The sequence below is a fragment of the Triturus cristatus genome, chromosome 8, assembly GCF_964204655.1.
Source record: "Triturus cristatus chromosome 8, aTriCri1.1, whole genome shotgun sequence".
NCBI lineage: Eukaryota > Metazoa > Chordata > Amphibia > Caudata > Salamandridae > Triturus > Triturus cristatus.
The window spans coordinates 1253695652-1253719099 of record NC_140591.1 but is presented as its reverse complement, the minus strand read 5'-3'; the positions used below and the strand labels follow the sequence as shown (position 1 = coordinate 1253719099).

The following is a 23448-nucleotide window of genomic DNA, read 5'->3' as shown; positions in this document are numbered from 1 at the left end:
TCATAGTAACTGCATGTCTATAATTTTCTGTAATATTTAGAGCATCTACCTGTTCCCCATCGTTATATCCGTGTTCGGACATTATGTGAAGAGAGTAGAAATTTAGTAAATGAATTTATGGAGATAGGGTTAGCACAATGTGGGGATTTTTTTTTATCCTACAAGCTTCAATAACCTACAGCCAATACATACGTAGATACCCCTGTGGGGGTGATTCCTGCGCTTTACAAATTCCTTATATTCATACATACCTACTCAGCTGAGCCGGATTTCCCTTCCCACCATAGACATCTCCAGTTTGGAGGTGAGTAGGAGTCTCTGAGAAAAGCACAACTGAATTACTCAGATGGACCGTTAAATAAGAACGCAATCAATGTTTGCAGCATTATGTTGTCTAGTTCCGACTAATACGTAGGACCATCCAGTTTGTTTGGACAAAATAAACTTTGGGTGAGGTGCCTAGACTGATTCCGCGCACCCCCACAGGCTATGTTGGCCTAGAGACCAGCAAGCTCACTGTGCCACTGTAAGTCCCTCTAACCCTACCAGGGAGTGAATGGTTTCTGGCAACCACTGAATATGACAACCCTGACCCCTCAGGGATCATGGTAATAGATCAGAACCTTTCGCTCAGTCACTCATGCTTACTTGTGCTCAGAGATATATGCAGAGAAAATGCAGTGGGACGTTTTCAATACATTTGTTGAACCTAAGTTATTCTTGTATAAAATACATGTGCTGCTATAATCAGTAGACAGAAGCAGATGAAAGTGATTAAAAGCACTAAAAGAGTAAATAGCAGATATAGTTCTACCATAGTGCTAAAACAGTGAATATGTGCAGGCATATAAACAAGGCAGTAATCAGGTGTACTCCTACTATGCAAATCCTACTCTGCGTGTACCTAGAGTGTGTGTAGATATAAAACCAAGAATCCCCCCAAGGGATGAGCAAACCCCATTACCTTTCAGGAGAGAATGTAGGAGCCCGTCTTGGTTACAAACTGGACAGCCCTCATGGAGATGTCAGACCGCTGCGTGATGAAGCCTCAGCATGGGTCCTCGGTGTCAGCTTGAGCGCCTCCTTTGCTAATCTTTTAGATGCTCATTATTTATAATAGAAAGCCTCCTCGTGATGTACGTATAGATTAGCAATGATAAGGATATGTAGATAGCCATGTCGCCCCATGGATAAAGATAGAACGACATTTGTACATAGTGCAAAAGGAGGCCTTGTACATGGCGCTCGAGGCATCATGATAATTGTATGCGAAGCTAGACGTGCGGTGTAAACAAAGTAGTTTCAGAGAAACTAATCCACAATTGTCGTGCACGCAAATATGTGCAAAAGGTCACAGCAGAAATGCTGTTGTGTAAAAGTAGGGCAATGTAAGAAAATGTGCAGCTTCGTTACTTGGGCCTAACCCGTCATTACTTAGGTCAACACGGGCACATAACAGACTAATGTACCTGACTGTATGTGGCAGACTAGAGCATTAAGCTGGTTCTTCCTCAACCCTACTCGCATTTCACAGGTATCAACTGACAAAATATCCTCATACAATAGGAAGTCTCTTTCACAGTGTAAATGTAGCAAATTTACGAAACTAGTGATAATGGTTCTCAATTAATTGGATTGTAATCTGTACTCCTGCATTTAACGACATTTTATGATTGTGTGTAAATATCTTATTTTGTGGGCAAATTGCTCAATTTCTCTCAGGAGCTTAAACGTTCCCTAAACATAATCATTCAAAAGACACAAAAAAGTTAGGGGCACTCATACACGTATGCTATAAAATGGGTCGTACGTGTTTATATCAGACATTGAAATAGGTGCTTCTTACTTCCTAAAAGAGCAAACAATAGGGCGGTTCAAGAGCAAAACAGTTCACCACAAACTAATAGACATTCTACTTTCAAAATTGCAAAATACAAATGAAGCAGCTAGTCAACACTAACCCTGAGCGTAGTTCGCGAAGTAGCACTTCGCGAAGCTACGCAAAGTGCACTTCGCACTACGCGAGCTACACGTAGCACTTTGCGAACTGCGTAGTACCTTGTTCGCACCGTGCCAGATGTCGTTTTCAATGATTGCACAGTGCGGACAAGCAACCGGCACTGTGCAATCATTGAAAATGGCATCTTGCACAGTGCGAGCTGTAGTTTTCTGCTGCTCGAGTAGATTTTTACTCGAGCGGCAGCTTTCTCAACGCGAACTGGTAGTTTCTCAACGCGAGCGGTCGCGAGCATACACGACCACTCGCAATGAGAAACCTGACCTCCTCGCGTTGGGAATCTCGCCGGGAGGTTTATTTTCCATGCTCGCGATCGCCAACTTGATGTTGCTGATCGCGAACAAGGAAAAAATTACCGCAGCACTACGCAACACTACGCTACGCGTGTTCGCACTGTGCTACGTGCAATTCGCGTAGTGCGAAGTAGCGTGAACTTCGCAAACTACGCGAGCGTGGCGTAGTGCTTTGCCCAGGCTTAGTCAACACTAGAGGTGTTCAAATTTACAAAGTCAGTGAACTTGCGACATCTCATATTTTAATAAGCCTTGTGAGGGAGAAGCTTACAAACTAATTTAAAAAACAATTGCTTTCTTCATTGCTGGTCGAGGAAGCGGGAACCCATTTCAAGTACCTTAGGAGGTCATAGGTGGGCTGACGCTGCTCATTGGCAGTGCCTCGTTAAAGCCCCCAATCCAGTACATCTCCTGCTCCCTTCTATTGTTCTGGAGGCCATTCCCCCACTCATGTGACTTGTATTTAGGCCCACATTTAATGACGTGTGCAGGGGCGCTCGCTCTAACCATTTTTGTTCTCTGCATGTGGATCTTTGAAATGTTAATTAAGTTGACGCTATCTTTTGCGTCATGCACACAAACACCCACCAAAACTTTATTAAATGAGCAACTTAACACAGGCATCCTTTTCAATCACAGCAGCGACTGAGGGGACACACAATTCCCAACAAATTGGAAATCTGCAAGGTGAGATGCAGCTTTTTTCAAAATCTCTTTACCGTTTTGCTCATTCCAAGATTGTTTTTGTGTTAGTTCATCTTAGTAGTGATGGGGGAATAAGGGTGCGTGGGTGCAGCAGGAGAATGATTGTGCCTTTCTCTTGCAGCCTCTTTGTTGAAAGATTTATCTTGCAGTGTCATTAGTTAGGTGTAATTAAACCGTAAACATAGTAAACAACTGTTGCTAACAAATTACTGCTACTTTTAGGTTTAATATGCATAGCTGCATTTGTTTGATGGAAAGCAAATGGGAACATTTGGTAACTTCAAACTAATGACAGCAGAGGCACAATCTACAATGACAAAAAACATTAATTCAGTGTTTTTTAAACCCACCAATGTAAAAATATTCAACAGTTTTATAAGCCTCTCTGAAAGTTTAAATGAGGCATTTTACATTTTAATGCTGAAGTTTTAAGTTAACACTTTTCTAGCAGAGTTAAAACAAAACAAGATATATAAATGTCCTTTGTGTGATGCACACATGGTTAAAACTTTCCTCATTTTGTTTTTTTCTTTCATAGACATTGCCTTTTTAGGTGAAAATTGAAAACATATACAGATAACAAAACAACATCGGTGTATTTGTGGTGTAGTATTTTGTGGAATAGTATATGGTTCAGTGCATTATTGGTATATATTATGGTCTTCACTTCTGGCTCAATTACGAGTCTGGTGGGCCAAAAACTGCCAGACTCGCGGGTGCGTGGTGATGGCAGTCCATTGACCGCTCTTTTATAATTAGGGCATAGGACCGCCATTTCCCTGTTGCAGCCGACATGGAAACGACATTTCCTGGCAGTGGTGAAACAGTGTAGAGGCCGAAATATGCTTGGTGGGACTGCCGCAGATCCGCCAAGCATATTACAAGCTTCCTCTCCACCAGAGTGTTTATGGCGGTTCCTCCTCCATGAAAACCGTGGCAGAGAGGAAACAAAGGGGCTCTTAAGGGGCCCCCTTGTGCCTCTGCCCAATGCACTATATACTGCCTGTGTGCATGCACACCAGGTCCTGCACGGCATGGACTTTGAAGTCCATGCCATGCAGGACTTTTTCTTGGCGCTCCTATTGCGGTGCCCATTTTCATTTTGTGCTGAGGCCCTTCGACCTTCTTGGAAATACTGGAAGATAAAATTACCTTGCAGGAAAAAATGTTACTACTTTTTATAGTTTTACTCTGATGTAAATGGACCTTCTCAGTCTGAGTTTTGCAGGTTAGAATGGCGGATAACATGCAAATTTGTTATTTAATGGTAAAGCCATAATTGCTATAGTGTCCTGGGTTGCAAAAATAAAAAGAGGGACATTTGTTCACTACACAAATTTTATCAAGTACTACCAGGGGAAAAATTGCTAAGGACCTCCAATGTCAAATTACATGCAAACAACTGGCTAAACCTTATTTGAAATTTTCCTTTAGACTCCTAATGAGGCCCTATATGTTATGTTTTATATATTATGCTTTATAGTACAATATTCACAAAAATAGTTTCTATTTCCAATCTAGAACAGTTGAATTTGCGAATGCAAAGTATTGATTTGCAGTTTGCAAATGTGCACTGCAATGCACACCTTGAAAGTGCTTGCTAGTCCTCCTTTTTCATGAGGTGCAAGATAATGCACAAATGCTTTCGGACCAGCCCAGCGCTTGCAAAGCACAGGATGGTTACAGACGTCCAACCATAATGTCCAGTATTTGTAAAGCACGAATAAGTACCCAAGGGTGTCAAGGCACTGGGGGCCATCGGGAAGATGAAGCGAGCTATTGCCCAGAGTCACATGGTGCTGGGCTGATCTGCTGCCGGCGATCGAACCGTTAGCCCCCGGGTTCCGGAGTCAGCCGCCCTGGCCACTGTGCCACACCTCTTCCACAACCATAGGCGGTAACAGTATGCAAAGTGTATGTGGTCAATGTCTGGTAAGTTACAATGTGCATCTCCACACTATGGGCATCATCAGAAGTAGGCAGCATCCTCTAGGACTACATCATTCTCCCACCCAGGTGTAATGATATTTTGTCAGACTTTCAACTATGTTATTGGTATTTTTCTTCTTTCTGGGGCTTTGTGCTATGTGCAGAATGTGCATGAACACAATGATATACCTTATCACAATATTCTTAGCTGTTCACCTTCTGTTTAGAAGATTTGTTCCCGTCCCGCCATTGAAATTCACACAAGCAGAGTACTCATTATGCACAAGGTGTTGGGAACAAAGTGCATATCAAAGTAAAACACTTTAGTTGCCTCCAATTTTATATTTCAGTTAGGAGAAATCATAGAAATTACATTTTAAAATTGTACCTTTGAAAGGAAAGTTCTTCCACACAAGTATTTAATGTTCACAGCTACATTACAGATAAATAATTAATATAATATTTTTTCGAAGCTGGCCAGGTGTTATAGCTGAGTGGACTCATGCATCCACTCTAGGGATTGGTGTTTGATATCCAGATCACAAGATTCAAATCCCAGTGGGTTCACTCAGCCTTTGCTTCATCTGAGGTGGATAAAAAGAGTACAAATTGGTGGTTAACAATAAACCACTGTTATCTGTCAATAGCATCAAGAGACAGCTCAGTTGAGATGTGTGCAGTAGCGGCTGCTGCCGACCAGGGGTGGTGAGGCGGAGGGGGACGAGGGAGAGGGGAATAATTCAAAAATAAAATGCACTTACCTGTTTACTGCTGACTGCTGCCCGCCGCCTTTTCTTTCTCTGTCCTCCTAGCAGGAAGCACACAGCCTCCCAGAATCCCCTGACCAATCACAATGCTGCATTAGCAGGATTGCAATTGGTGTGAGAACTGTAGTTCGGCGCTCAGACAGGGGCTGGCAGGCTGTGCCTGTTCTCAATGCAGGCTGTAATACAGCGTGTGTGGAGAACTTGCAGAGTGTGCATGATGCTTTGGCCAAACCGCGACGGCCGGCTAAAGCATCATGCGCACTTTAGGTGCTGCCACCACTCCTCCCCCTGTGACGGGGAGATCCCAGCCTGCCCACCTGCCTTTAGCTGCAACCTGAATTCAAAAAACAAAATGATAATAGCGAACGTTATTATCATTTTATTTTTTGGGATTCAGCTTGCATTTGAAGCAGTGGCGCGACACTCCTCCGCCTTAGCGGGGAAGCCGCCACTGGATGTGTGCTCTACAAACAAGCCTGTTCTGCTAAACTGGCTCTGCAAGCAGTCAACACTAACATTTGAGGGATCTGCAGATCATGAGTCTACACACCGCAATAATCTGTGTATCATTAAATTAGATGTTAATGAAAACCTGTCTTCATAGAGCATAGAAACAGAATTATGCTATTAAGAGCTTCATAAAAAATACGTTTTTGCAAGTAATTTAAGGGGCTTTGTTTAATAGTCCTCAATGCCAACAAAATAATACAAGAGACAGAGGGCATTTCATCTCACTGTTGTATCATTAATGTGGCTCGTGCATAGCTATGAATTGGCTACCACCCACTAACCTATTGAATGACTGTTGTTTAAAGGTTCAATATCCATCTATCCAGGCAGCCACATGAAAATATTGACAGATGCGCACCTTTAACCATGTTTGGTCTCGAGTGTGCAACTGCTTGATTCACTTGATTCATGCTGTCATTATTGGCATGTAGTGCTTTTCTAAAACCCCAAATATTTGTCTCATGCATGAGCCCAACTAATCCCAAAATGAATCAAACTATGAAGCAACAGAGTCCTCTAAAAATCATAGACCAGGATTTAAGGGAGTGACTTTGAACTTGGCACATGGGTTACTCTGTCACAAACATTGTGAAGCGGATATTTGTCACGTTCTAGTTTGTGATGGAGTAACCCATCCACCTATCTTTAAATCATGCTCTGATTTGAATTAGAAGAGAATCTAGCTATTGTCAAAAATAGGGTTGATGGTTTGCGGTATTAGCTTGAGAAAATCCCTGAGTAAATCTGCGCAATATAAAGTGCAAGCTTCTGAGTTATTATGAGTGTTATCACACCAGTGCTCTGTGCAAATAAATCTGTGTTAACATGATTAGCGCGCTCTGTAAATCTGGTTATTATGAAGGTCAGTGCTCTGTGAAACCCTGTCACATTATCGTGAATAGATGATTTTACAGGAGTAATCTCAAGAACGGAAGTCTTGAAGACTGAATCCATTGTAGAAATTAAAAAAGGACAATGAAGCATTCTATGTTCATGTTGTAGAACCTTGCAGAGTCTGCTCATTTTTAATGCGCCTGCATAAAATATAGCCAGAAAACAATTAAAAATATTCTTTCTTGAATATTGGCTCTCATTCTTCAATATTACTCAACTTGCTTATAGATCAAAAGGTTGACCTGTCGTGACTTCTGATGCAAGCACTAAAAAATAACAGACTTAGGGACATATTTACAAGCCCCTATCGCCACCACAATGTCACTTTCAGTGACGTTGTGATGGCGATAGGGGCTTTACCTTATTTACAAGGCAGCTTTAAACCACTTAACGTTGCTTAATGCTGCCTTGTAAATAAGGCCCCCTTTCACGCTATGCTTAGCATGAAAGGGGAGGGCAATGGGTGCTGCGGTGGGCGTTCCATCGCAACACCCATTGATTCTGACGCTGCCCCCTATTTACAAGAGAGGCGTAAATAGGAGGAAGCGCCAGAATTAAGACCAGGGAAAAGCTGGTCTTACCCTGCAGGAGAAATGTTTCATTGCTCCTCGTATTTGCTGTTTTCATGTGTGCTGCGTTGTGCAGCACACATAAAAACAGCAAAAGGCCAATGATTGTTTATGTACAGGAAGGTCCCCCTTCTTGCACATAAACAAACATTTTTTTTAAATGTCGTCTTGCAACTTCTATGTGTGCTGCATTAAGCAGCACACATAGAAGTTACAAAACGGCATTTAAAGATTGTTTACGTTCCTGCACATAAACAATCCTCCCCTGCAGGCAGACATCCTTACACTACGGTGCAAGGGTGCCTGCTTTGGCGCTAAGCTGCTAAAAGTAGCGTCAGCACAGAGGGAAATGCAGAGCTGCACCATTGTCTTATAAATATTGTGCTGCCCTGCCTTTCTGAAGTGGCGGAGTGAGGTGTTAAGCCAGGAAGGCTAACGCCTCACTCTGCCACCTCCCTTGCAAATGTGCCCCCTAGTTTAACAGAAAAAGATGATTCAATATATACTTAAATGTATGCCTTGACTCTGTATTTATTATTTAGATATAGACTGAGACTGATATTCGTAGAGTCATCATTCATAGCACAATATTTTGAGGGCACCAAACTATTGCACCTCAGTACTATGAGTCATTGTTCTTAAATTGTGAATAGTATCAGTGGCGGCAATTTTTTTCCTTACACAGTCAGCTTGCCAGATGATATATCTTTCTTGCTCAGTGTTTCAGTTCCACAGCTTTTCTGCTGTTACTCATCTTATGTTGGTCATCCAAAAGTGACCTTTGTGTGGGTCTATATATGATCAAATGCTTATCATTATATGGGTTTATTAGTAGGAATAGAGTGGCATATGTACAAGCCCCTATCCCCACCACAACGTCACCTATATTGACGTTGTGGTGCCGATAAGGGCTCCGCCTTATGTAAAAGGCAACTTTAAGCCACTTAACGTGGCTTAATGCTGCCTTGTACAAAAGGCCCCCTTTCACGCTGTGGTTAGTGTGAAAGGGGTGGGCAGTTCCACCGCAACACCCATTCTTTTTGACACTGCCCCGTATGTACAAGGGTGGCGTACATAGGTGGTAGCGCCAAAATTAAGACCAGGTAAAAACTGGTCCTAAGTTGGTGAAACGAGGAGAAATGCATTATTTCTCCTCGTTTTTGCTTTTTCCATGTGTGTTGCCTTGTGCAGCATACATGGAACAAGCAAATTGCCATGGCTTGTTTATGTTCAGGCAGATATACCTTCCCGTACATAAACAAACTTTTTTTTAAAAATGCCATTTTGTCACTTTCATGTGTGCTGCATGAAGCAGCACGCATGAAAGTGAAAGCATGGCATTTCTAGGATTGTTTATATGCAGGAAGAGACGCCATTCTGCACATAAAGAATCCTCCCCTGCATGCAGACACCCATGCACTCTGGTGCAAGGGTGCCTGCGTTGGCGCTCAGTTGCTATACTTAGCGCTATGGCAGGGGGAAACGCAAGGCTGCACCACATTCTTGTAAATATTGTGCAGCCTTGCATTCCAGAAGTGGAAGAGAGGCATTAAGCCAGGAAGGCTGGCGCCGCTCTCCTACACTTCCTTGTACATATCCCCCACAGTTTCACATCACATTCAGGAACTAAAGAAGCACAGTTCCATGTGCCTATGGAGTTTTGCAAGAGAGCTTTATGTGATTCTGTGTATCACAATGAGCCACATCCAGACGTATCTTTAAAAGAGACCATCATTTTGTAAATCATGAAAAGTAATTAAAAACTGATTATTAACTCAGTAAATCTGAATCGATTTACTAGGGGTTGTTTCTACTGAATTTACAGCATCAAAAGTCCATTCAGATCCCGAAAGTGTTGATATAAAAGGACGTAGTAAACCACACAGTTCGCATTTTTCTACATAAAGGCACGTTAAAAGGGACTCTGAGCCCTAATTTGCAAAACATGAGGGTCAATGGTGGTTGTCAGTCAGTCTCCTATGGAAAGGGTTTCGATCTTTCTGCAATTTCCCTTGTTTGGTAATATCGATTTTGTTCATACCACCTGTGACTTTAGTGAGGTGGCCCCACTGCATTTTAAATACAATTCTGACCACGTCTTCTAAAATGAATGGTGTTATACACTATAAAGTATTGTATAACAATGACATACTTATGTATTCTAGCATTAATTCATAGTGTCCCTTTATGACAATATAATTTGAAACTGAAGAGGGTATGTTTTTGATTCTTACAAAATTGCTTCATACTGCAAAAACAGGTTATTTATTCTGTTTAACTATTAGGATTCTTGTCATTTTAGTTCTATTCCAGAAATGGTATTTATTTTGTTCTGCCTTTCACTGAGCTAATTCACTTTCCTTATAATTGACAGGAGACTTGTTTAGTTTAGTTCCCATGATACTTAATAATTTATAAACAATAATTAGCCATCTACAATTTAAAATATCCCACTCCAATCTAGGGTTAAATTAGGTCAACAGTGAACATAAAATGTTGATATGCTATGTAAATATGAGAATAATGCCTCCTTTGAAGGCTCCTTAATGTAATCGAATTACGTGCCTCATCATAAAGAGATGTGCCACTTTCATACACCATTGCATCACTAGCAGCGGTCGGATAGTACACTGCTTTCCACTTGTTACAGTAATGCGAATCTTTCTGAGGGTTGTGTAGCGTCATTCACGCTGTTAAGGACAGAGAGGCGGTAATGTTAGTGTCAGTTCTCATTAGATATCTTTCTTGTGGTTTCAGCTCAGTTGTTTCTCAGCTTTGTTAGATTAAGTTATTCCATTTAATCTGCCTTCAATGTATTAGATTGGAAGACACTTGTTTTTAATTTTGACACTTTTGATTTGAGGGGTTGTATCCCAGTCCCTACAATAAATGTCATTGTTTAAAAAATACACCACTTGGGCTGATTTGTATAAAAAGTTTATCTTATGTGAGCCTTATCATGAGGGTTTTCTGGTGCGTGCATACCGAGAACCTCATTTATGCACATGGGGTGTAAAATCAATTCCTTTAACCCGATATTTCTTTGAGGTAGTGCTTTTTTAGATAGTACCGCTCAGAAACAGTGAGCATGAGTAGAATGGAAGGATACCCTCCACATCAAGCAAAAAGTAACAGTTGTCCTGCCCCGGAAGTGACATCACTTCAGTTACCAAGACTTTTGGGCCCCGGGGGGCCCTCCCCGGCAGTGACATCACTTCCTGGGGATCACATGACCGTGTTGGCTCATGTGTGTTGTCATTATTATGGGGCGACTTTTCACCCCATTCCAAAGGCACTGCTTTAGTGAATATTTCTCGTTACAAACTACTTTTATCTCATTTTGTATATATAATCATCCATTTTCTCAATCTTTTCTTAATGAGCCACTCGGTTCCACATGCTTAAAGTAATGCCAATTTTCAAAAGTTTCTCATGTTTCTGATGTGCCCATCCAGGCCTCTCTTCAAAAACACGTACTGACGCATATATATATCCAGAAGCAGTGTTTATTAAAAACCCAATGCATTTCGGGCTACTGGGGCCCTTCGTCAGGGGTCACTACAAATAAACAATAGAACACATTTTTATTAATTCATTTTATCAGTATATAAATAAAGTATCATCTCTAAGTATATTTAATTAAAGGTACGGCTAACTACTCCTTCCCCTGCTGCTTGCCATATTATTTAAACGTCATGTGTTTTACTAAATATGGACTCAATCTTTCCCTTGTGTTTACAAGCAAAAACCTATGACGGCTATTATTTTAGAAAACTATCCCTTTCACAGTAATTACATATACTTAGAGATGATAATTTATTTATATACTGATGAAATGAATTAATAAAAATGTGTTCTATTGTTTATTTGTAGTGACCCCTGACGAAGGGCCCCAGTAGCCCGAAATGCATTGGGTTTTTAATAAACACTGCTTCTGGATATATATATGCGTCAGTACGTGTTTTTAAAGAGAGGCCTGGATGGGCACATCAGAAACATGAGAAACTTTTGAAAATTGGCATTACTTTAAGCATGTGGAACCGAGTGGCTCATTCAGAAAAGATTGAGAAAATGGATGATTATATATACAAAATGAGATAAAAGTAGTTTGTAACGAGAAATATTCACTAAAGCAGTGCCTTTGGAATGGGGTGAAAAGTCGCCCCATAATAATGATGTTCAATTCCAAGTGTCATCTGGGCAAGGCACTTTTCCAAGGAGCACGCAACAATAACTAAGATGGATGAATTTGGATTCTGATTATATTGGTGTGCATTCCCTTCCCTCACTAAACACTTCATTGACTTGTCCAGTTCGGGTTTGCACCCGCACCAGCTAAAAGAAGAAAACATTGATGATCACGAAAACGCAACGTTTTCTGCATGCCTACGGAACATCGTGTACAGATAGCAATGTTTTTATGAATGGGATTAAACATGTGTAAGGTGGTCACACCGCATTATAGACAATAGTAATGGTTCATTTGATCAATATGGATAATTTATAACATCGTACAGCCATTGTTTTTAGTATATTTGCACGTGGAAATCTTTGAGCACATTAATTGCATTATGGGTACTGTAGTACTCACCGATTAGCAGTAGAACGTGAGTGTTAATTGAAGTAATTGGGTGGTTAATTTGCATCACAGGAACATGGGAGGAGTGTATAGCACCAATATTAGGTTTAAATAGGATACAGGCAAGGGACCTGAAACACTTCCTTTCTAAGCAAGATGAGGACGGACTGTTCTGTTATTAGCAGGTACGCGAGGTGAAGAAAAAGTGAGCGATAACAGCTTTGATGATATTGCGGGGAAATTTAAACATGGGGCTACGTGATTTAGCTTAGTTAAGACCGTCGGGCAGGAATTGCGTTATGTAATGGAAACAGGGAGACGCTTAACCAGTAATGCCGGGTAGGAAAAGTTGTCGTGAACGTGATGAACAACGTAGACGTAAATGGTTAATGGGCAAGGCTGCTTTACGTATAGAGGGATTAATTTTGGAGGCAATATCGCTAGTAATTGAAGGGCTGAACTGTTAAATGTTACTGAGATTAAAGGTTGCTTACTGTGAAAGGGCTAGTTTTCTAAAATAATAGCCGTCATAGGTTTTTGCTTGTAAACACAAGGGAAAGATTGAGTCAATATTTAGTAAAACACATGACGTTTAAATAATATGGCAAGCAGCAGGGGAAGGAGTAGTTAGCCGTACCTTTAATTAAATATACTTAGAGATGATACTTTATTTATATACTGATGAAATGAATTAATAAAAATGTGTTCTATTGTTTATTTGTAGTGACCCCTGACGAAGGGCCCCAGTAGCCCGAAATGCATTGGGTTTTTAATAAACACTGCTTCTGGATATATATATGCGTCAGTACGTGTTTTTGAAGAGAGGCCTGGATGGGCACATCAGAAACATGAGAAACTTTTGAAAATTGGCATTACTTTAAGCATGTGGAACCGAGTGGCTCATTAAGAAAAGATTGAGAAAATGGATGATCATATATACAAAATGAGATAAAAGTAGTTTGTAACGAGAAATATTCACTAAAGCAGTGCCTTTGGAATGGGGTGAAAAGTCGCATCATAATAATGATGTTCAATTCCAAGTGTCATCTGGGCAAGGCACTTTTCCAAGGAGCACGCAACAAAAACTAAGATGGATGAATTTGGATTCTAATTATATTGGTGTGCATTCCCTACCCTCACTAAACACTTCATGTGTGTTGTGACATCACCCTGGTCATGTGCTAGTCATATGCTCATGGTTCTACCACGTGGTTAGGGCTATGCGTCATCCTTTAACAAACCAGAGTCCCTGGAGAACATGTGACCATCATTTGATGAGGATGAGTACACCCTATTGTATTATGCTTAGAATACATATAAGGAGCCCCTAGGCAACCTATGCCAAACTCAGGGGCCGCCCTCCAGAAAAAGAGTGCTCGGTCATTATGAAGAGTTAAGCCACCTCATCAAAAAGAGGCCCTCTGATGGTGGTTTGAACACTATTGATAGAAGTTATCGTAGCTTGACACCAGCGGCAATGGAGCACAACGTGCAGCAGAGCGACCTTAAAGAGGGTGGTCATGACACCACTGGTTTTGATGAGGAGCTCTGCCAGTGGTTGGAAACGCTTAGCCTCAAGGATTTGTCACAACTGATATCCCCTATTGAGGGCTCCAGCAGCCGAAGTAAAGCCTCGAGCAACAAAGTAAAGGCTGGAAACAATTTTATCGACAAAGAAGATGGTGAAGAATCTATACCAGCTCCAAACTCACCGGTATATGAAGATATGGGGTTTCTGGAGGAATCGGGTCGGGAGGCTATTTGGCAAAATTCCGAAACTGGTTGTGCCTCAATAGACCTCAGCCACTCTCAAGATTTCAAAGCCGCAGCTGAATCCCATGACAATGACAAGGTTAGTAAAAAATGTATAGACACTTACTTATACTATATAAATGGCTACATTTTATTTCTAACTAATAGTCTTTCTTTCTTTCTTTCTTTCTTTCTTTCTTGAACCATACAAAGCATCAGCAAAAAGGGCTGTGGTGGGGGGGACGTCGGCAAATGTTAATGCCGTACATTTTTACTGCTTATGTTGTTCAAAACAGACTGAAATTTCCACAATTCAACACAAAGAGCAGTGTAAGAAATGTGTTTGTACCTATAATATCGCAGATTTTGAAAAAGAAGCTCCAGGCGTGTCCTATAATGCCATATGGCCTGTTAAAGGTTTTGCTGCGATTGTTGTCAGGGCATGTGTCAAACATGACTATTATAACCTCTGTTACGGCCATAAAATTAATGATCCACAGCAGGAACCTCATGAGTGTCTATATGACTCATACACTTCAAGAATAATCTGTTATATATGTAGCTTGCTAGACCCGAACAAAGTAAATAAACTGTTAAGGTTGGTGTATGATCTGTCCAAGGAAACGAAAAATGTCCATCCTTATATGTTTAAGGTCTTATCGACCACGCTCGAAGAGATCTAATGCTCGAGTGAGCCAAGCTAAAAACTCTGTTGCATGTAAGGTTTGTGTACGTATTTTGTTAGAAGGATGACAGAAAGGGCTATAGAAAGATGTATGTGAGATATTTTTTTTACAATAGATGAGTTGGATCTTTAGCCCCACGAAAACTGTTTTCAAAAAAACGACGAGTCCCCAGGTATTCTGTCATTACTGTATTCTTTGACGACTCGTCCCCTACGCGCCGGCCATACCACTAGTGGGCTCCCCCAGCAGGCCTGGGGTGCTCACATCCCTGGAGCTTATGGAGTGGCACGAAGCCGATATACAGACCCTGGGAGACCTGTATCAAGATGGCATGCTCATATCATATGAATCTTGGGGCTGCCGCCGGGACAATTTTCAAGACACCGTTCACTGATCACTACACTACCTTCTAAGTGGGGGGACCTGAAAGAAGAGCCGAGTCAACATCTCACCATACAGTACCTTCACGTTATGGGACGTCACTTAATCCGATGGTTTGCGGCATCCCTTCACACACATGCGGCGATAAAACTAGACTCACTCCGATGCAGGTGGAAGGAGGATTTGGAGCGGCAACTGGAAGACAGGGAGTGGGAAAAGATATTGAAGAGTCCCAAATGCATCCCCAGAAACATGCGGTTCCGCCAAATTCAATTGGCCAGTTTCTACACACAAGCGGACCCAGTTGTGTCCTCTGTTCTGCAGTGTAAGTGTTGCACTGTGTACCACATTGTCGTCAATGTGGATGTGCTGTTATTGCTATGTGTGTGTGCTGCATTGTGGTAGAGTCACGTCACAGTTGTGATTTTGCTGCCCCTTATCCCTTGGAGGCGGTGTGCCTTTGACTTTTGTGCTTTTAAGGTGCCGTGATGTTGGCAACTTGGGTCACTTGTGCTCTTGGACGGTTTTTGTACTCTTGTGCATTGTTTGTCTGCAGATGTATTGTTGACGTCAGTGGTTGTTTGTGCACGTGGATGTGTCAGAATGTGACCTGCTCCTTTATGGATGTGGTCCACACTCAGCCACCTCAGTCTCATAGCGTGCACAATGTCATGGTGATTTGTACTTCAGCCATGCTGATCGTCATGTAGTGTCACTTGCATTGTCAGTGTGGCTCACAAATACGCATCTTTGCTGTGTTTTGCATGAGTGCATGTGTGTGTGGTGAAATTGGTGATGGGTGGGGTGGGACCCCTTTGGGCACATGGTGGACGGGGGCCTACTTGATGTTTGTATGTGTGCTGCAGTGTGCCACAGGGATATGATCCCAGGGTCATTGTGGGTGTGCAGTGTGCTACACATTGTTGTGCATGTGTGCCATTGTGCCTGTCTCCCCCCGTCACCCCAGTCCCTGGTCGTCACTCACCCTGTTTATGTTGTATCAGGTCGTGTCGAGCTGTGTCCGGACTCCTGACTCCTTGCACTGTCTCCACAATGATGACTGCGGCCACCATTTCCTCCAGCTCCTCCTGTGGCGAAGGACTCTCACCTCCAGTCGTCGTTGCTGCCTTCTTGTTTGGCAGTGTGTTTCTGCTTGGTTTGGCTTTTCACATCATGCCAGCGCATCTTGACCTCCTCCATTGACCTCCTCGAAACTCTGACTGCATTCACGATGGAATGCCATATTTCTGTCAGTGTTGCCAATGACACGGTGGAGGTGACGGACAGTTGTTGTTACTGTTCTGTCACCTCTGTGACGACGATCCGGTTGTCATGCGGACTGTACCACATCTTCCTCTTCCTCTTCTACTTGGCCTACCCCGACCCCGAGGTTCCTTGCTGGTGGTCTGTGGGGCTTGTGGGGTTCGCGTTGACCTGGGCACTCGGTCCGGATGCATCCATGGTGCTACGCAGTTTATTTTGATTTTGGTGTGTGAAAAACGCACCAAAACCAAAATAAACTGCATTGTTCTGCTTTTATAGTGCATTTTCCCGCATGACACTGGGATTTGCAGGCCTGTCGCAGGTTATCGATGATTTTTGTATCACGATTGGCCTCATCGCAACTTTTTTCACGTTTTGCATTTTTACGGCGTCGCGTTGATTTTAACGCAGTCATTTCAAGCGTTATCGTGGGACTATCGCATGGTGCCACCGGGTTGAGAATACTACGTTAACACGGCGTTGTTTTCCCACGATAGACTGCGATATGCAAAGTTGCATTAAGCTAATTTTGCAATAATTATCACACGTTCTTGAGAATATGCCCCTGTGTGTGCAAAGTTATAGGAGGGGTGAGAGGGAAGTCCTGTTTAGAGTAGTTGAGTTTATAGCTTTAAAAACTATAAAAAGCTTATGATGCTGAGGCAAATTATCTGCTAGGCCCTAGTAATGTTTGTAGCATGTGTCATATTATGTATACGTAGTAAAAAGTCAGCAAACTGTCCAAGAACAATGACAAGACGTGTACAATGAAACTGTAAACTATGCCCTGCTTATGTGTTGCAAACATTCTTTATTTTTTATAAAATGCCTTTACACAAAACCATTGTCTTTCATTTCTTGAGATACTGGGTCTGAAAACATGTCAGGGTATGGGTTAATGAACCTTTATCATGATTTATGTGGGGTCGGAAGCTTCGGAAGTGCTGATGCTCTGTTAAATGGGTGATAGCTGAAAATGAGCTGGTAAACAGAGCACAGGTGAAGACCTGGTTATCTGGGGAAGAGGCATTTTCACTCCACAAGCCACCCAGAAGGCATTTTAATAGGAGACCGACCATCATTAATGCGCAGCTGGATTATCAATGGCAGGTAGACATAATCAGTCTTAAAGATCTAGCCAAGTATAATAATGGAGATCGATATATATTAATAGTAATAGATGTGTTGCCCAAGTATGCTTTTGAAGAAGCGATAAGTGATAAAAGTGGTACTAGCGTCACCACGGCCTTTAAAGCCTTATTTAGGAAAGGGCAAACCCCTCAAGAACTGCAAACAGACACTGGAAAAGAGTTGTCAAAGAATTTGTTTTACACATTATTAAAACAGCAAGCTGTTCATCATTTTGTAATGCATACTGAGGTAAAAACTGCTGTTGTAGAGCGTTTTAACAGAACTTTCAAATGTAAACTGTGGAGATATTTTACGGCCTACAACACCCACCGATATGTGGACATTCAACAGGCTTTTATAGATGCTTATAATGCCATTTATTACAGAACCATCAAAATGTCTCCCGTTGTGGTGACTGAGAATTCCTTAGCTGTGTGGAGAATGGTGTCCAGGAGCCGTTTTGCTGCCAAGTTAAAGAAGCCTCTTTTAAAAGAAGGTGTTTCAGTTAGGGTTTAAGCGTTGAAAGGGGTCTTTATGAGGGGCTACCAGCAGACATTTTGCAGCAAAATGTTTATAATGGGGAGTGTGGGCATACCTGGTGCACTTAGGGCGAGAAAGCAAAAGACACACAAATAATAGATGGAATGCGAAACAAATCAAATATTCATCCCCACTCAAGATGTCTGGGTTACGTACATTGTTCTTTTGCTCACCATACCACTCCAGTTTAGACCCAGCCATATGCAAATCAGTCTTGCTCCTCATTGGAACAGTCAAGCCCAAACTGTTAAGCCAGGTCCTCTCTGGACCAGAAACAAGCATCCAGGCTAGCTTGAATCCAGTGGCATAGTGAGCCCGGGACCTATGTCTGGGCATACCCGGCGCACTTCGCGAAAGAACAATGGATTTAACCCAGATCTCTTGACTCGGGTGAATGTTTGATTTGTTCCACATTCCGTCCATCATTTGTGTTTCTTTTGCTTTTCTGCCGTAAGTGCACCTCATACCTATACCTATACCTCGAATTCTTTAAATTTTAAACATTATGACATCAACTATGCGGTGCGGTTCCATGAGAAGGCTATGATTCCTGCAAAACCGTATACATCCAGCTTTGGAGATGCCAATTTTATCAGGGAATATCTGGGCTTAATTTTGATAACTGGGATGCACCTGCGTGACTCAGGAGTCATACCAAGAGAAGGATATGGGATGAGCTACACGCTATATGCTTTAGTTCTAACTACTGACATGGAAGAAAGCTGTCACTGCAGCTTGATCAAAAATGGAAATATAAAAGCAGAAATAACTTTTAATCAGCCGTTGGGTATGAATGGGAACATGGTTGTATTCTGTATATTCAACAACGTCATTCAGATCAAACAAGCTCCGCATATTTTGTTTGACTATCTTTAAAATATTGTAAAATGAGCACTGTTCAAATTTGTGATTTCTTAAACCATCATAAATGCACCAAGAAATACCTTTTAGGTGAAATAGGGTCCGAAGAACTTGTCTTTAACACAGATCCCCACTACATGGAAGGAACTCACTAGGCGGCTCAGTTTTTAGATAAAGACAAGGTTACAGTGTTTGACAGTGCAGCAGCGTTCCTAGAGAATAGCATCTATACAAAACCTATATTCAAGTATGAAAAAAAGCTGCTGCGAGAGTGGAGTATAACAACATACAGGTACAGGATTCTCTCAACATCACTTCCGTGGGCATTGTATATATTTTATTAGTAAAATATCTCAGGGTCTGACATTTAGAAATGTTTTAAATCCATATTCGAATGACCTCATTAACAATGACAGTATTGTTATGAAATATGTGAGGCAATCTGAGACAAAAGTCCAACTTTACAACTTTGGTATTCATAGAAGTAATTTACGGGACGTATCTTTATGTACGCAGTCAGGCTGGAATCTCCAGCTTGGGCCGCACTGTTCGGCTTGGGACGTACTCTCCACACCCAGGGCGGAATCTTCGGCTCGGGCCAGATGAAGAGTAATCAATGGGCCACAATGTAATTTTGACAAAAGAAACATTAGGAAAGTGAGAAAAATAGTAGAGGAGGTCATGAAAATCACTTTGGGCAGGGAAAAGGATGTGGTCTGAAATGACATCAGATCCCAGAAAAGTTTGCTACTTTGCATCATGGTTCATTTAATCCACAATTTGCGCTCCCCTCAGTGTTGACTGGAGTGTTACACCAATGCATGACAATGGACAGTGTGTTGTTTCTGACACTTTAATGTTGAAGCCTGCCTTCCGACCTGAATGTAAACTTTTGAAGGCTACTTCTAGTTGATGAGATGTGTGTAATTTGATATTTCCTAGGACTGTGACATGAATGCAAAGACAACTAATGTTTATTTATCATGTTTATTATCCTGTTGAACCTTTATAATACGTTGCTTAATGGTCCATCCCCATACATGTTGATCAGGTAAAGACATGTTGCGCAATGTGTGTGCATCCGTGATTGCCATGAGCAGTGTTTTGGATGTCTCCACCATCGGCATCCTCCTTCTAATCTTCCTCCATCGGGTCCTGCTGTTGTTGGTCCCTGTCCCAGGGGACATTAGTCCGCACCCATATATTGTGCAGTATGACAAACACCAGTATTATTTTGCACACCTTCGGGGAGATTAGAGCAACCTACCCCTGAAGTGTTCAGACAGCGTAACCTGGTCTTGAGCAGGTCAAAGGTTTACTCAACAATATTCCGTGTCTTGCTGAGTGCCTGGTGGTAGGCCTTCTCAGGCTCAGTCTTAGGGTGTGCATATGGGGTCATTACCAATGGCTGAAGCCCATATCTCTGGTCAGCTGAAAGTGAAAAGAAAGGACAACTGTCAATACTTTTGCTAACTGTTACTGATACATGCCAGGCCAAGTGTGTTATGTGCTGTTACATTATCATACAGATTTCTAACGTTGGTTTCACAATATGTGCTAGTGATACAGTTGTTCATAGGTTAACACATGTTTCCTCCATTACTCTGTGTGATGGCAAATGCAGAGCATGGGCTGATACATTGAACACTTCTAGATCCTGACTGTTATGTTGATCCTGTATTTTTCAGTGATGTCTGTTTGGAGATGCTCCTGACCACTCTATGCCATGTACTCTCACTACATGTGTGAAGTGGCTGATTGTGGATTAAATATTTGGGTAGTTGATTCTCCCGAGATGGGTAGTGACATAGCAGACATACCTTATACTGACACATGCATGTGTCAATGGTAAACCACAGATGTTGGGGGTGGGATACATGACATGCCTGATGAACTGTGGGAGTGGCATGTAGACACCCCCATTACCCCATGGAATCCCTCCCTCACAGTCACACACAGTGATGCTACACAGCATTTGGTACAGCAATGCATTGCTCTGTACCTTTCCACCATTCAGCTGCAGCTGTAGTGGCTCTGCGTGTCTTGACATCTGTAACCTGGGGGTTTGCATAACACATGCACTATGATGCATGTTTCATGTATGAGGCACACCCCTCATACATATGTCCCTAACTGCATCCACAGACACAGAGATGGGTATTATGTTTTCCATTTCTGACTGTTAGTGGGTGTGTTAGGTATTTGAGTTTTACTTACCTACAAGTAGGCTTTTCCCTTATTGTCCATTCTGGAAGCGCTCATTTATGATGGAGTGCCTGAAAATGTATGCATCATGCATACTGCCAGGGTTTTTGGCCAGCACATTGATGAACAGGCAGGGATGGTCCACGATGGCCTGGACATTTATGAAGTGTGTGCGCTTTTGGTACTTGTAGAGATGGGGTGTGGCTGCAGGGGGAACCAGTTGCACATGTATGCATTCCATGGCACCCAGCATGTGTGGGAACCCAGCTTTGGCATAAATTCCTTGTTTTATCTCCAGCTGCAGTTCATGAATGTCGGGAAAGAGGAGGTAGTGGGGTGTCAGACAGATGATGGCATACAGGACGGAGGGAAGGAATGAGGAGAAAGATGGCTGGGTGATTCCGGCCACTCTAGTGAGTATCTGGAAGGACCTCAGTGCCAGCATGTCTAGTACTCCCATGAGCTCCACCTGTGGAGGGATGTTGGTAGACCTGGCAGCTGTTGCCTGAAGCCTTGACACATTCATGTGTAGCAGTTACCTGCAATGGACTCCGTCTTCAGCTGGTAATAGGTGATTACTTCATCCTCCCTGAGTCCAAGTAAAGTAGCAGGCAGGTGATAAAAGTGCTTCTGTTTCCTGCGTTGCCTTTGTGGTGGTGAGGGAGGGTGGGGTGGGTGGTTGGGTTGGGGGGGTGGTGGTGGTGGTGGTCATCTCCTTGCGACTCCCAGCTGCAACATGTGCACCTCCATGGTGTAATTGTGGCTTCTCTTTATGTGGCAATGTTAATGCATCATTTCCTATGCATGGTTTTCACAGGTGCAGGTTTTTTGACAATTGGACCTCTACATCACTCAAGCCTCCACTGCTTCACTTTTGTAAAATCTTGTAAATATCCGTGCATCTGTTTTACAGTGAAATTTAAGACAGAACGCCTACCTTGCATATTTTTATACTTACGTGACACAGGTGGTTCCTAGGCAACTTCCTTTTGATGCAGGACTACAAAAAGTAACACATCCTCTAAGAAACGTCACCTTGTAAATATGGAGTACTGACAGCGGCAAATGCGTCAAAAATGTTGAGGCATTGGCGGTGCAAGTTCCTTGTAAATGGGCCTTTAAAGCCATGAGCTTGTTATTGGCCATTCAGAAAATTAACGTGCAGCAACATGGAAATAACTATGGAAGGTCCAACATATCTTAAGCCAAGCTGATAGAGTAAATCATTTGTGTTGCTAAAGGAGGATGCTTTGAAAAATACATCTTTCTAGAAAAAAAGTATGAACTAGGAACATGAAATAATTGTAATGTGCACTTTTTCTTAATCTAACACCTGAATCAGACTTAAAGCAGCAGGTCTCTGCCTCCTGGTAAAACAACCACAACCCATTTACAGGGAAGACAGTAGTGAGACAGCATTGAGCTCTCCACATGATGAGCTTTCAATGCTGATATTTGTATTCACTTTGCCGAGCATAGGTTTAAATGCCTGCAAGGCGACTCAGCCCATGGCCCTCTCAAGGTCAATATTTTGAACTAAAAATGATCTGGGTAAAAGTAACACTTGTTATTCACAGCACTGCAGAACTGATGAAAAACTTTGTTAGCATCCCTACTAGAGAAAACCAGCGTATTATTGAAACTAGGAGGCCTCCATTAAAAACGCTACTAGTTGAATAGTTTCAGATGTTTATATGCTTTAACTCGTTAAAACAACCACACAAGCCAACTATAAAGCATGTTGTTGTGGATCAGCGTAACTTTCTAGAGCTCTGTCAATTTGGAAAACCCTATGGCTGTCAGTTCGGTTAGAGTTGCACTGCCTAAAATAGGCATCTTGCTGCTTTTGCTCTATTATTTTTCTGAACCTCTGGTGAGATGAGGAAAAGGGTAGTTTCTGAAAATTGATTCTATCTTATTACCACATCGGAGAAACTGGCGGGTGCCAACTCTTTCTAGCAAAACTGTGCCTGCTGGTATGGAGGGTGGCATAGCAGCCCAGACTTTGAGCTATATTACCTGGCGGCACAGTTGCAAAGGGTCCCACAATAGGTGCATGAGTTTCCTTTTGTAAGGGAGAGAGGGTGACTGGATATGCTGAACATTATGGATGTGCTGACGAGGCCCAATAAACTGTTAGAAGGGAGAATAACCAAAACAAGAGCTGTTCAGTTTAGCTGGAGAAGAACACTCATTAGGAAACATACCATGCAACCATATGCAGCGGGGCTCCCTATCGAGTTTGTAAAGCCATCAGCACAAAGACAGATGGAGCCATCTGTGCAACTGCAAGGAACAAGGAATAGAAGCACTAGATGATCTGACTGTCAAGGGGACCCTAAAGACTTCAGCTGGATGAGGTCTGG

The 23448-nt window shown here is 42.2% G+C and overlaps 1 pseudogene; it reads left to right on the top strand.

The window, feature by feature from the left end:
* The first annotated feature begins 13740 nt into the window (after positions 1-13740).
* Positions 13741-14934, top strand: LOC146805675 (uncharacterized; annotated as a pseudogene).
* The last annotated feature ends 8514 nt before the right edge of the window (positions 14935-23448 follow it).